This window comes from Berghia stephanieae, chromosome 8, assembly GCF_034508935.2.
Source record: "Berghia stephanieae isolate SIO BIC M18660-M18661 chromosome 8, UCSD_Bste_1.3, whole genome shotgun sequence".
Lineage (NCBI taxonomy): Eukaryota > Metazoa > Mollusca > Gastropoda > Nudibranchia > Aeolidiidae > Berghia > Berghia stephanieae.
Genome location: NC_088367.1, coordinates 40,206,182 through 40,222,337, shown reverse-complemented (window position 1 = coordinate 40,222,337; position 16,156 = coordinate 40,206,182).

The window sequence follows — 16,156 nt, the reverse complement described above, 5'->3', positions numbered from 1 at the left end:
ATAGAAATAAATAGTAGTTGTAGCAGTGGCACATTATATAGGGAATGATCAGGTTCCTAAGATAAGAGATTAATTTAAAAGATAAAATTCTCTTTATTCATCCCAAAGGGGAAATTTCTCTTTAGGGTATATCCAAGGGAAGACTGGAATAACTGCAGTGCAGCGCCGCAAATTGAGCTCGGGCGAGGTGACTTGCTCAAGGCCACACAGCGCAGCGGCAGGTGATCGAACTCGGTACCTTTCGGGTCTGAAGCAAAGACCGAACCGCTGAGCACGCTGCCCCCACCCTTAAAACAGAAATATTTTTTAATAAATCAATAGAATAGCCTCACACAATAAGACTCTAGCTGTGGGAGGCAGTGGCCTGCCCTTTGATCTCGGTAACGGATAGCAGGACGATAATTACAAAGGCATCCGGTCTGCTAGCCTGTAATTTAGGCAGGGTTATAAAATTATGTAGGTGGTGCTGTAAGAAAGTTATGGGTGATTTTTAAAAAGTTATTTAACTTTTGGAATCACTACAATGGGGTTCCGTGCTATTTAGAAGCAACCCTGTCACTCCTCCATGAAGACAAGGACAGAGCAAACTCCACTGCAGCTGATGGCTGGGATATTCCAATCTTTGCTTGGAATAGACGCTTAAGAAAATTGTTCCCTGAGGATGACCTAAGGGAATCTAAAAATAATATTTATTACATGTAACGCCTAAAACACTGTTGATCGTCTCTAACAGCTGCAAAGTATCAGCGGGTAAGACTGCGATTAATACAAACCATAAGTCTCAGAATCTGGCAAACCACAATGAAGACAATATGTGTTGGGCGAGTGGGGGACTGATCCCAAGCAGTGTACAAGGGTATACTGAAAAGTCTTGACATCGTTCTTGTATTTCCAAAACTATAATATTATTAAACTATAATACTATAGTGTTGTTCACTATTTTAAAGTTCAGTATAGTCACTGTTTCCACTCACACAGAGCTGCCAACAACGCACGAGTTATTGCATCGCATTGAAGAACAATTCATGTGGCATAATTCAGCACCATCGAGTCACCTCCGCCTGCACATTGCCATCACTGTCAACTTTTGCACCCTCATGGTGTCTCTTAAGTCTAAAGAAAAAAGAAAAGGCCACTTGGAGCTAAATTGGAACTGTAACTGTTCTACGACTCAAGTAAACTCTGCCATTCAATGCGATCCTGTATTTGTGTGAGTATTCTTGGTATCCAACGGGCACATACCTTTCTACAACCGAGGATTTCTCGAACGATATATCCAACTCGTCCCTATGAAATTCCAATCCTTTGCAAACTGTCTGATTGTACATCCATAATTGATTCCATAGAGTAAATTTGACAAATTAGAAATTATTTTTTTATTACTTGTTGCAGTTGATGCACTTTGTGGACGAACACTTGTATATGATCCTGGTCGATGATGTTAGTAGTGACAGCATCAGATCCAGTTAAACCCTTAGCCCACCTTTGAACTGATTGAATGCAAAAACATGAGTTACCAAAAACAAAACTCAGTTGTTCGCGTATGTTTACATGTGAACATCTCTCTGCAGTGTGGAAATCAATTAGAGCTTCTGTTAGATGAATACCTCCTTTTAAGCGATGCCTTGACCGACATATTGGAATATGGGTTCTTTCGAATAAGATAGTAGAGATGTATAGCAAATCCAAGTACTTATCCATTATCAAATATACGCCATCTAGCACACGATCTCTTATTATAGAAAAAGGGTCTTCCATAGTGATGAGTGTAAAACAGACGATGTTGTTTATCATATTCTTGTCAGAATGTTTGTGTCCAATTCACACCTTATTTATGCTGCAGTTGGCTTTAAAAAGGTGAGTCATCATCATCTAGTCAGCTGATCCTGCGTAGGACGTTGCTTCCCGAACTTTCTTGCGAAACAGATTACGGTTTTCCGCCAGTCTACTTGCTTGAGTTGCTGTCATTCCCAGCCATTCACATATATCTTGTTCCCAGCTTCTTGTTGGTCTACCTCTTCCTCTCTTGCCGTCTACCCTTGTCTGCAGAATGTGCTTTTCTAATGATTCGTGGAGAGTCGTGTGGCCAAAATAGTTTAGTTTGAATTTCTTTACAGTTTGAAGAAGAATTGGTGATTTTATTCCGATCCTTCTCAGGACTTCTTTGTTTGTTTGTTTTTCAGTCCATGATATTCTGAGTATTTTTCTGTAGCATGCCATTTCAAAAGCTGTGATCTTTGTGCTCTCTGCTTTGCTGATAGTCCATGCTTCGCATCCATATGTTGCAGTTGGGAAAACAACACTTTTGAGGATTTTGATTTTTGTTTGAATGCACTGCCCTTTCCAGATATTATTCATCTTTTCTAGCTTTGATCTTGCCATTGCTAGTCTCCTCCTGATCTCTGGGGCCGATTTCCCGTTGTACTCAATCCTGGCTCCAAGATATTCAAAATTCTTTACTCTTTCTATTTCTTCTCCATTGATTTTTATGATGGCATCTGTTTTGCATTTGTCAGTATTCATGATTTTGGTATTCTTTATATTCAGCTTAAGGCCTTTGGTCTCGCTATGTTCCTTTACAGATGTTATTAGATTCTCTAGTCCCCCCGGTGTTGTGGACAATAGTGCAGTGTCGTCTGCGTACCTCAGATCTTTTATGGGTAGACCTTGCATTTTAGGTTCGTTGTAATTACTTCTCCTGACATCGTTTTCCACATCTCGCATTATACCTTCAGTGTAAATGCTGAACAAATGGGGTGATAGAATACATCCCTGTCTTACTCCTTTTGTAACTTTGAACCATTCTGTTGTTCCGCTTTCTAGTTGTACCGCTGATTGTTGGTTCTCATAGAGGGATCTTATCAGGTTTCTAATTCTAGGATCAAAGTTCATCTCCAGGAGAGTTTCCCATAGTTTCTCATGATTAACACAATCAAAAGCTTTCGAATAGTCTATAAAACAAGTGTGGAGGCCAGAATTTACTTCTCGATGCTTCTGAATAATTTGACGCAAATTGAATATGTGGTCTCTTGTCCCTCTGTTTTTTCTAAAACCTGCCTGGGTGTTACTGACTTCTTCTTCCAGTTTACGTTCAATCCTGTTCATGATAATTTTTAGAAGGATTTTGCTTGCATGACTGATGAGTGATATTGTTCGGTAGTTGGAGCATAGTTGTAAGTCTCCTTTCTTAGGCAATGGTATAAAAATTGCTCTCCTCCAATCTGAGGGCCAAATTTCTTTCTCCCAAATTTTCGTACAAAGTCTTAGATATACTTCAACTCCTTCATCTTCGCTTGCTTTTATCATCTCAGCTTGAATGTTGTCACAACCTGGACTTTTCCCATCTTTAAGTGATTTAATTGCCCATTCTATTTCAGATTTTAGAGGTGGTAAGCTAGATTCTTCGTTTTCATTTTGCATGTTGTTTTGCAAAGGTTGGATTTCGTTTATTTGGTCTTCTGTGTACATATCTTCACAATATCTTTTCCACCTATTTGCTATGTCTTCTGCTTCTGTGAGGGGTTTACCTTGCTCATCTTTTATCACCCCTATTCGTGATTGAAAACTTTTTGTGATGGTTTTTATTTCATCATACATTTCCCTGGTCTTGTTTTCTCTCTGAAGGTCTTCTATTTTTCTGCATTTTCTCATGAGATATTCTTTCTTATCCGTTCTGCACAGCTTTTTCACTTCCTTAGCTATCTCTTTGTATACATTGCTATGAGTGCCATGAGTCGTCTTTGCGTCTTTCCTCTCTTTGATTTTGTTTAGTGTATTTTCACTCATCCATGGTTGTTTTTTGCCCCGTTTTTTAGGAAGGTGTTTTTCAGCGGATTCCAAGTATATTTTCCTTGTCTCATTTGCGATCTCATCCGGTTCCTTTTCCTCGATATCTTGAAGTAGCAGTTGGAAACGATTCTTTACTTCAATCGCAAATTCTTCATTGATACTGTCAACTTCGTATCTAATAGGTCTTGTAACTTTTTTCTTCATTTTAAGCTTCAGTTTCAGTTTTGATATCAAAAGTTCGTGGTCTGTGTCACAGTCTGCTTTTGGTTTGGTCGTGACGTCTTGAATTATGGTGTTCCATCTTTTTTCAATCATGATGTAATCAAAAAGGTGAGTATCATTTAGAATTAATGAATTATGCTGATTTTTTTTCATCACAAAGCTATAATATGTAATTATGCATTATGTATGCATTTCTTTAGCGTCCAGTAACAACCTCCAATTATCCAGTGCTAGTCTAGTACACTTCGGTTTCAGATTCTTTGACTTTGGTTGGTGTCCGTGTGCCTCTCAAGAAAGTAACGAACCATTTTTCTCACATCTGCATCAGATTAGTTTCACTGAGATATTCATAGAGAGGACATGTTTTGTCGATAAATATATTTAATATTGAGGGAAAGTTGTCTGAATTATTGCTTTGAAATTTAATACAGACTTAACGCAGTGGTAAAGTGGGCACACCTCTATAAATATAGGAAAAATTTTCGGAAGTCTTCACGTTTATATTTTCCCAAATTCTAAGTACCATTTATTCTGGTAATTAAGCCTTTTAATTGTAAAACAATATGAACTTTACCTTACCTCAAGTAGTAATTGCATTGTGTGAAAATAAAATTTTAGTTTGAACATTCCAGGACCAAATGAATGTAGCAATGTCCACTCAACAACTGTTGCGACCCTACTCTCCTAAAATTGGCCAGTCATTGATGAGCATTATTTTGAGAGTTGCAAGTATAATTCATTACTCCTCTCAATTCTTATAGAAATAGTATATAATCAAATCAATGTATTGAATCGCATGGTATCCTCTTATAGTAAACAATTTTTAGCTCTTTATGGAAAACCATAACAGTGCAGGAATTCAATTGATTGAATAGAGTAATGGCATTGGCATTACTAATAAATTTCACCTCTTATGGCACATGTATTAGCTGATCTTTGGATTTCTATCTTCTTTCTTTTACTTGTCTTTTTGGGTCAGTAGGTTATTCTATCTATATGAATATTCAACAAAACTTGATGTTCATCTTGAGATTCATCTTGCTTTTCCCTATACCTCCCTTTTTTTCCCCCTTCACCCCTTCCCATCCCTTTCCTTTCTCCTTTCCTTACTTCAAATTTGATACCGATTTAATGAATATAAAAGAAGAAATCTTACCTTATTTATCATGGATAGTTGATTCGACTAGCGTTCAAACCACTTTTTCATATACATGAGGGTTAAGACTGTCACATGTGGAGACCCCTGTCCCAACCTGATAATGAAATTATATATAAAGGATCATTATATACAACGCTCCATTGTTGTAATGACATACAGAAAGTATTTGAGAAGTAAATTGACACTGGATATTTAAGTTTCTTTTCAGAGTTCTTTCCAATTAAAATTTTGAAACCGGTTTTTAACAGTATAAAATGTTACAATGACACGGTTTTTGATTTATGTTTTATAAAACACAATTTTTATTGACTCTATGAATCCTTGATTTGACTAAGAATTATTATTATTATTATTATTATTATTATTATTATTATTATTATTATTATTATTATTATTGTTATTATTATTATTATTATTATTATTATTATTATTATTATCATTATTAGACTCTCAAGATATTTTTATGATCAATACTGAGCCAAAATGCAAAATATGCTCATTAATGTATTTCTTTGAAAGGATTTCATTTGTGAAAAAGGGATGGGATATTGAATTGAATTGAATTGACTACATAATTCATTGTCGGTAAAAATGCATATTATTTCTTAATAAAATCTTATTTAAAATCAGTAAGCTCTTTCAGGCTTATCATCATCATAAGAATTTTTTAAAAATAATTTGCCCATAAATTAAGTACAATATATCATACATAAAAATTGATATGTCTCAGTTTCATTAAAATTCAATAGGACTAAATGTTGAGGTTATGTTATGGCAGCTCAATAATAATCAATGAAAGATGATAACACAGAAGGGACGATTTAATTCGATTTTATTAAATAAAACTCATGATGATTTTCATCTGTCTAACATGGACAGGATAAAGGCAAAGAGGAAGTGAAAATAGAATCTATTAATAGGTACATAATCAAAATATTCGTATAATGATAAATTCGCTCTATTATTCATGTTAATTAATCAATGATGGGATCATACTCAACACCCTCCCATGATCTCAGCATTGTGAGCATTTAACAAAATAATTGGTATTCATCAATATATATACCCTATAAGAAATACTAACTTAGCAAAATAGCATCTGTGCTTGTTACTTGTGCAATATAAAAAAAATATCTACCTATACCTATTTACTGAAAAATTGGAAATTAGTAATACAAATAATAAGCATATCAACAGTTTCATTGAATCAAAACTGTGTTAATTATTGTGTTAATATCTAAAAGGACTTTAAAACAATACATTATATCTATTTAAATTTAACATAAGAAGTAAATGCACAGAGTGACCATGAATCAAAGTAATAATAGTAGTGTGATCATGAAGTATATTTGCAACTTTACTTTAAATCTTGAATAAATGATCGTAAAGAGCTAAAATAAAAATGGGATATTTGAAAAAGGAGAAATAAATCAAACAAAAGTAAATTAATAGTAGATACTAACAGTATCATGCATGTTATTTAAATCATTTAGTTTTCTTTATGCAAATGAAAACAATAGGGTTATCTACCCCATAATAGCAGTTTTAAATTCTTGCAATTTGGCCTTAGAAGCAGATTTTGTAAAAACAGCAACATTTGAATATGTTGGTATGTAATAAATAGACAATCTATTCTCTGATATCTCATTTCTAATGAAATGGTATTTTATATCAATATGCTTTGATCTTTGGTGCTTTACTGGGTTTGGGTTTTGAGCAAGTGCAATAGCTCCTTGATTGTCACAGAAAAGAGTGAATTGATTTTCATTTAGATCTGATATTTCTTTGAGAAAAGATGTCAAATATTTTCCTTCTTGGATAGCTGAAACAAGAGACATGTTTTCAGCTTCACAGGTTGATAATGCAACTGTTTGTTGCTTTCTGGATTTCCAGGAAATTAAGGGACCATTTCTGAAATTCTATAACAATATCCTGAAATACATTTTCTGTCCTGGGAAGAGTTAGCCCAGTCAGCATCACAAAAACCAGTAATTCTAAGTGGTTCCCTTGATTACCTGAAGATCAATTTTTCATTAATTGTACCTTTTAGGTATCTTATTACATGTTTTGCCATTTTCAAGTGACATTGTTTAGCATTAGACATGAATTGAGATAGCCTAGTAACAGTGAATGAAATATCAGGCCTTGTGGCTGTCATGATATAGATAAGAGCACCAACCATAGATTTATACAATCTTAATTCATTGTTAGCAAGTGGTTCAGAATCATGTTCATACTCAGATGGTTTCATTTCAGATGGAATGGCTTTAGGCTTACAATCAACCATATTAAATCTTTCAAGTACATTGTTAATGTAAAGGCTTTGGCACATTGTTATTCCCTCATTTGTCTTATCAAACTGAATTCCCAAAAAATATGAAACATTTCCAAGATCTTTCATTTTAAAATCTTCCTGCAAGACATTCTTGACTGAGTCAAGGTGACAGGGTTTAGCTGCAATTAGCAAATCATCTACCCATACTAAAATATAGATCTTTTTGTTTGGATCAAAATAGAAGCATGGATCATTAATTGACCTTACAAAACCTTCATTTGTCAAATGTTCATCAAGAGTGTTGTTCCAGTTTCTGCCTGATTGTTTCAGACCATATAAGCTTTTCTTTAATTTCAAAACATAATTATCACCCTTGGCTATGAACCCTTTGGGTTGTTCTATATAGATTTCACAATCTATGGGCGCATTGAGATACGCAGCCTTTACATTCATTTGATGGATCTCCAGGTCATTTTGCATGGCAATTTGTGTCAGTATTCTGATTGAGCTTAGGCGTGTAGTCGGGGAAAATGTCTCAAAGTAATCAATGCCTTCAACTTGAGCATAACCTTTGGCAACAAACCGTGCCTTGTAAGTTTCTTTCCCTTCCTTGCTTGTTTTTATAGCAAATACCCATCTTCCACCAATGACTTTCCTGTCTTTTGGTAGAGGCACAATTTCAAATGTGTTGTTATCTTTAAGAGATTCCATTTCAGAAGTCATTGCTTCTATCCATTTCTCTGCGTTGTCGACAGAGATGGCTTCACAATAAGATTGTGGTGCATGGCTAAGACTATAACAAAAATGAGTATAGACATGGTCATTCATTTCATCATCACAATAATAATCATTAAGGTAATTTGGCTTACGCCTTTCTCTCTTCATGGGTACCCCATCTGAGGATGATGATGCTGATTGGTTGGGTGAATTACAAGAATGTTCAATGTCGTCATTATTTATTTCAATTTCATCAACCGTATCATCATTCTCATATGGTGGTGTCAATGGTTCAATGTAATCAGAATTGTTTTGTGACTTATCAATCAGAACAGTATTTTCATTATCATTGTCATCAGTGTTTACACATGGATTTGAATCAAAAAATTTGACACATCTTACTTTCCTTACTATTTGTTTCTCAGGTAGGTATACAAGATAGGCGGGGCTATCTCTGTCATAACCAACAAAAACGCCTCTTTCTGCTCTTTCTTCCAGTTTCTTTGGGTTTTGGTTCAATGCATAGCAAGTTTGGCCAAAAATGTGCTTATTGGATATGTTAGGTTTAATGTTGGTCATGGCCTCAATAGGAGTTCCCCCTAACCTTCGGTTAAAACACTTGTTTCTTATATATGTTGAAGTCATAACAGCATAAGTCCAAAGGGACTTTGGTAATTTTGCCTCAATTAGTAAGCATCTTGCCATTGAAAAAAGCGTCCTCCAATTCCTCTCGGCCGTACCGTTCTGGTGAGGACTATGGGGGGCACTTTTCTCATGGCGTATGAAATTATCAACTAAAATTCTTTTAAACTCATTGGAAACAAATTCACCACCGTTGTCACTTCTGATTTTACACACTTTACCATAAGGGCTAATGTCAGATAGAAATTTCTTAAAGGCTTCCGCTGTATCAGACTTTTGCTTAAGAAAATATACCACTGTTAAGCTGGAAAAATCATCTACACAAATGAGTGAATATCTAAATTCTTGAGCTGCTGGTTCAACAGGACCAGCTAGATCTAAGTGCACAAGATCTAGGGGCCTTTTTGCCCTGGTATCAGGTTGTCTATTTCGATTATCACACATTTTACCTAAAATGCAAGTTTCACAATCTAGGTTTGGGGATTTATCTCCAGAGATTTTCATTCCATCAACTTTGTTTTCTAAACTTATGATGTCGCGCACATTTGAATGTCCTAAAATACTGTGCCAAACATTGAGGGACTGATTGTTTATTTTTATTTTCTTCAACATGTTCAGGTAGTATAGATTGTTTCTTTTCTCAATATCAAATGAATGTCCATCCATCTGAACGACTCCTTTGTCTTTCGAAAAATTAACGAATGCACCAGATTTGGTTGCAGCTGGAATAGAAAATATGTTTTGATCAAACGATGGGATTAAGAGCGCATCTTTTAAAACAATTTCCCTTTTTTTGACCTTGCTGATCTTCGAAATACAATTTAGCATCTCCTTGTCCCTGACCAATGTTTTTAGCTTTTGTCCCATCCGCTAGTTGAATGGTATAGGACTCTGGGTTGAACAGCTTGTTAAATCTTATGAACTTTTCACTTTCTTTTACGATATGTGTCGTCGCACCACTGTCAATAAGAATATGATTATTTTCACCACATGATGACTTGCTCAGGTTATTAACGCTGAATGTGAAATGATGATTTTCATAATTAGTATCAGGCGGATCTGTTGTTAGTGATCGTACCGACTGCTGTTTGTTTTCTCGTTTGAATTTGGACCTGCAGTATTTCGTTTCATGACTATACGAATCACAAAAACTACAAAATTTTGGTTTGTTTGAGTTTGCATGTGGGCGAGGGTTGTTAGGTTGCCACAACTGTGGGCGTGGGTTGTTAGTTTGCCACGACGTTGGGCGTGGGTTGTTAGTTTGCCATGACGGTGGGCGTGGGTTGTTATGTTGTTGTCTAGGTTTCTTGACGCATTCACTGGTATGGTGAGATTTTGTCTTGCAGAATGAACACCAGGTAGAGTGCCTTTGAGGCTGTGGCTTAGCGGCCATTGACATAATTGAAGACGATGTGGTTTTATTATTGTGTAAATTCTCTTGGTCTTCGTAATTTCTGAGAAGAATTTTGAAATCAGCGAAATTTAAATCACTTTCTTTTTGATTTATTACCGCTGTAAACGCTTTGTACTGCGATGGAAGAGTTTTCATGATCATGGCGATCAGAAGACCATCACTTATTATTTCATTCGCATCACGTAGTTGTGCAGCAATTGTTTCAGCTCTTATCAAAAAATCAGTTAAGGATTCCTTTCCAAGTTGTAAACTAGTAAGCTCAGTATCAAGGGTTATAATCCTTGGTTTACCCTTTGGGAGGTAATGTTCCTTTAGAATTTTCAGGGATTTTCTCCCATCATCGGTTGCGTCTCTCATAATGAGGGACAATGAACGATCATCTAAGCATTGGATGAGCTCCGCGAAGCATTCTGCGTTTTTATCTGTATCTGGAGTTTCTTCATTGATGAAGATGTGGTGTAGACCTTTAAGTCTCATAAGACCTAAGAACTTCAGGTGCCACATTTCGAAGTTTCGTTCATCGCCGTTAAAAATTGGTGTTTTGTAGGTTGCCATTGTCTTATATTTTGTTGACATTCGTTTGTTCGGTTATTTTACCTTCAGTATCCTGGGCCCATAACCTGTTGAGGTTATGTTATGGCAGCCCAATAATAATCAATGAAAGATGATAACACAGAAGGGACGTTTTAATTCGATTTTATTAAATAAAACTCATGATGATTTTCATCTGTCTAACATGGACAGGATAAAGGCAAGGAAGTGAAAGTAGAATCTATTAATAGGTAAATAAACAAAATATTCGTATAATGATAAATTCGCTCTATTATTCATGTTAATTAATCAATGATGGGATCATACTCAACACTAAATGATTGTCAATTGTCATTAAACTGTCACTATATATGGGGACACTTTAAAAAAGACAAGTCATCATTTAAAAACAAATGAAAAAAAAACAAACGGTTATGTACAATTTCGATGGTTGAAACAACCAGAAATCTTTAATGCCCCCCAGGTATGACACCGATGCTACAATCATCTTCTTTGCTTGTGAACCATCAAACAATCACGGATAGACTTTAACTATCTATCATTGTGCCATTGGTGCAGTCTTCACTTTAAGTTTAAGTTTTATGTGTCGCAAACCCAAATGGTCACATACAACAAATACTAAATTGTACATACCAAAGAATTTCTAACCAAACACATGCTCCCATCATTCATCACCTTTATCCAATACAGGCATTGTGAGGTCTGTTTCCCTTCCCTCCAGGTGATCGTGATCTGAGCAAGATGTGGAAGCAATAGTAAATAACAATAGTAAGTTCAAAAACGGAGTAGAGTTAATAGCGTGCCAAACATTAGAAAACTACTTCCTCCACATCCTATTTTATCCAACCGTCATCTGAACAGATATGATAGAAATCCCTGACTGTTGTCCAAAACAAGATGGTTGTCATCTTCACTTTACTTCAAATTGTCTGTCAATAATAACTAATGGTACCACAAATGCAGTCACTGCCACCATTTTATAAAAACATGGCCAATGTTTTCTGCCTTTTCATGTCATTTTTTTTCCAACCAAAATTGTAGCCAAGTTTGATAACATTGTCAAATGAAATGATATATATTAGATCAAACAAATTATATTTTAACAAAATAAAATCCTTGATAAGTCAAAAAAAAATACACAAGTATAATTCAAATAACGTCTTATTTCGGATACATTAAATATTTTTAAAATGCGATTCCAAGAGCATCCATTATAATAAAAACCTTTAGAAAGAAGCAGACCATCCTGAGCAATGTGGTTTTAATGCTATGCTTCTAAATGAAATATAAATTCAAACTGTATTATAAAAGGTATGTGACTTGACTCTCTCGACAACTCTATTATAAATTACGCAGCACACTTACATTCATCGACAGCCTAGTCAGAAATACAGGCAGTGGCAAACCAAATAGGTATCTGCATCGTATAGGACAGATACAGAAAGCCAATTTTAACAATTTTATAATGTTGCCAAATAATCTTAAAAGTTTTTAAATGGTTAATGGTAAAATGTGATTTGGATCTGCCATTTCCTATTATTTAATGGCTTTTTTTTTTGTGGAGAAAGGATCAATTAAACAATACCCCCTCTTCAATTTCATTTAAATTTTCAAGCAAGGGTGGCTACGAACTCCGCCCCCCCCCCCCCACCTCAACCCTAACTAAAGATACTACATAGCCGGATGAAACGTAATATTTGCCATTACTTGCAATATCGAGACTAATGGGAAAACACAGTAAGTAATAATGGCATTAGCCGGGGTTGTAAACGACAACCGATTCAGCAAATCATTTTTGAAATGGCTGCAGCTTTTCGGATTCGAGTCTGAATAGTCTCCCGTGGCTATTCGGACTCCAATCCCAATGCGCATGCGCAATCAACAGGTTATTTGGACTCTGAATAGTGTTCCATGACAGTATAGTTTTGTTGTTTTTTTAAATATTGATAATTAAATAGAATTGATGCATATCAAAATAATAATTATAGTAACTTTATTTGATAAGAAAGACAAAATCATTGATCAAAAGTAACAAAAGTAAGTTAAAGTAACTGCATTCTAAAGGAAAAGCTTTGTTAAAAACACAACGTGATGTCCAAAGAAACTCGGAACAATTTTTTTAAAATAAACATATTCTTATATCTAGTGTTAGACAAGCAACAATCCTTCTACAGTCCGAAGCAGGGTTTTGAGACTCATGAATCATTTCGACATGAGCAAAACAGAATTTCTTCTGAACTCTTCTTCTGTTTCTTTACGAGTTCTCCCCACTGACACACTGTGTTTCACTGTGCACGAACATTGGAGTCCGAATAGCCACCAGAGACTATTCAGACTCGAGTCCAAATTGCCACTTCATTTTGAAATTAGAAATATCACACCAGCACTTATAGAAATGAAACTTATCTTAATTAGTAATATTTATTGAACATGGCAACTAATTGAAAGTCCATAATGGCTAAAAGACTTAAGCAATATATAATAAACGTGCAGTGAAACTGTGAAAGTCCTCCCATCGACCCCTCCCCAACAAACACACACACACACACACACACACACACACACACACAATACAACTTCTCTCCTCTGCTCTGCTGTCTTAAACAAAAAGACCGCTATTCTCCCCCTGCACCTCCAGTTGATTTTCTTTTCACTCTTAGGACAAGGTTACCCAGCATCATTTTTTTAAATAAAGGGAGGGTGATATTAATGCCATGGCATGCCATGGGTTATGAGAGAGTACGAATTGATAAAAAAAATATCTTTATTTGACCCAGTCAAGCAGATGGGACTTGAAAAAAACATAAAATTTGATACCTTATTTGTTTCTCTACGACTTACGGTTCCATAGTTATTTATATTTTTCTGTTGAATTTTTTTGGTCAATTTTAAAGAGAGAATCTGTGAATCTCACTGCTGCCTCAAAACCAGCATCTCACGGCTATCAGAAATTTGGAGTTTTGCAGTCAACATGGCCCACTTATTGTTTTCAGTAATTTTGTTTCAATTAAAAAATAAATGGCAAGTGGTATCATTTTAAGGTCAGAAAATAAGCTTTATTTTCATATAAATCATGTATGAAAAGTATGGATAAAATTAAGGATAAATGAAAATGGGAAAAAAATATGAGGTTTTTGTCCTTAAAAGTGGGGTTGATGGCGGGTAAAAGAAACTAATGAGCGAATGTATCAATTTTGATGAACTTTGGCAGAGATGTTCTTCAATTAATTGTCTATCTATGTATGAAGTATAATTAAAATGTATCCATAATTTAAAAAGTTCTCATAATTAAAATATTGAATAATTTTTTACTTCATTAGCTTTCTGATAAATACAATCAGGAATTAAGAATGAAATACACCGTTAGAAAGCTTGTTTTGTGCCTTTTAAAATGATACCAAAATTAGTCACATAGGTGACCAAAACAGTTAAGAGCCAAAAATAAAGTTCCAAAAACGAGTTTCACCTTACTTACAGTTACAGTACAGTGAGCCTATCGGCGGCCACTGGACTGGAGTTATCAAAGTGCCTAGACATGATAGATGACATTGTTCTTACTTTGATAGACAGAAAGTGAATGCAGTTGCGTAGTAAATAGTTTACACATACGTGTTATTTTAAGGGGAGTCTTTCCACAAGTACCTAGAAGTGACGGGCAAAAGTCTCATTGAAAAGAAAAAATACAAGAGTATGAGTGAGGACACTTACTTTTAAGACAAACACCCTGACCTGATCGTATAGCTCACGCATTGTGCTCCAGATAAAATAAAAGTACCAATATAGGATGCTTCTCCTTTAATTTCTACAAGCATTTCATTTCTTTACGCCTACCATGATGGTGTAGGGTAAAATAATTTCAAGATTCAATCAAATACCAACACAACACAATTCATTATTTTCGTTCTACGGACCACTGATCTACTTTCGTTTTCTGATTGCCTTCCGAGAAAGGATCTAAAGCAAAGTGGGCGTGGTCTTCTTATCGATGACTTCCGCCATGCGCAGAAAGAACCAAATTCCATTTTAATGGATATCGTCTAAATCTCATTAGTGTTTACCTTAGATACTTACTTACTTAATCCTCTTCGGGCCTTGAGGCACATAGGGCATCCACCAGACATCTCCATTTTTTGCGATCGGCTGCTTTTGCGGTGGCTGTATTCCAGGACAGGCCTGCTTCCTTTAATTCTTTCTCCATGGTCCTTCGCCAGGTTTCTTTGGGTCTTCCCCGCTTTCTCTTCCCATCTGCTGTCCAGTACAAGGCTGTCTTGGGAAGTGACCCTTTTTCCATTCTGGCCACATGACCCAGCCAACGCCATCTTCTTCTTTTTATTTGGCTACCAATGCTAGTGCAGTCAGCTTTCTTTAATAGATCCACTGTTCTTATTTTTGTAGGCCAAAATAAATTAAAAATTCTTTTTAAACATTTGTTCTGAAAGGCTTCTAGTTTCTGTATTAAGGAGGATGTCATTTTCCAGCTTTCACTTCCATAAAGCAGTACACTGAAAACATTGCTCTTGTATATTTTCAGCTTTGTCTTTCTCATTATTTGCTTTGATTTCCAAAAGTTTTTCAGCATGCCGAAAGCCTGGTTTGCCTTTTGAATTCTGTGCTTGATATCGTGTTCTGCATTTCCGTCGTCTGTTATTTTGGATCCGAGGTAGGAGAACTCTGTTACCTCTTCAATTATATGTTCATCTATCCTAATTTCACTGTCATGTTTTGGATTCACCCTAATGTACACAGTCTTATCGAAATTTATTTTCAGTCCAATTTTCGAGGCGTTCTTGTGTAATACGTTTAGTTTCTCTGAGGCGTCTCTGTGTGTACTGGAAACTAACGCGATATCATCTGCGTAGTCTATATCTTCCAGAAAGGATGTCAGTGTCCAGCGAATGCCTCTCTTCTTACCATTAATTGTATTTTTCATGAGCCAGTCTAGAGCCAGGATAAACTGAAGCGGGGAGAGTATGCAGCCTTGTTTTACACCAGTTGTTACATTAAAGCTGTCTGTTAAATTGTTACCACAGATCACTTGGCATTGGTAGTTGCTGTACATTGCTTTGATTAGGTTGACTATCTTCATTGGTATACCATAATGGCGGAGTATTTTCCACAGGGACTCTCTGTGTAAGCTGTCAAAGGCTTTTTCAAAATCGACAAAAATGGTGTAGAGGGGGCTGTTCCATTCAATGCTTTGCTCCAGGATTTGTCTCAGGGTAAATATGTGGTCACTACATGACTTCCCTTTTCTGAACCCTGCCTGCTCTTTTCTAAGAATGTTTTCAATGTGAGGTGAGATTCTTTTCAGAAGGATTCTATTAAAAATTTTGCTCGTTACGGACAAGAGTGTGATTCCACGCCAGTTAGCACAATTTCCTAGGTC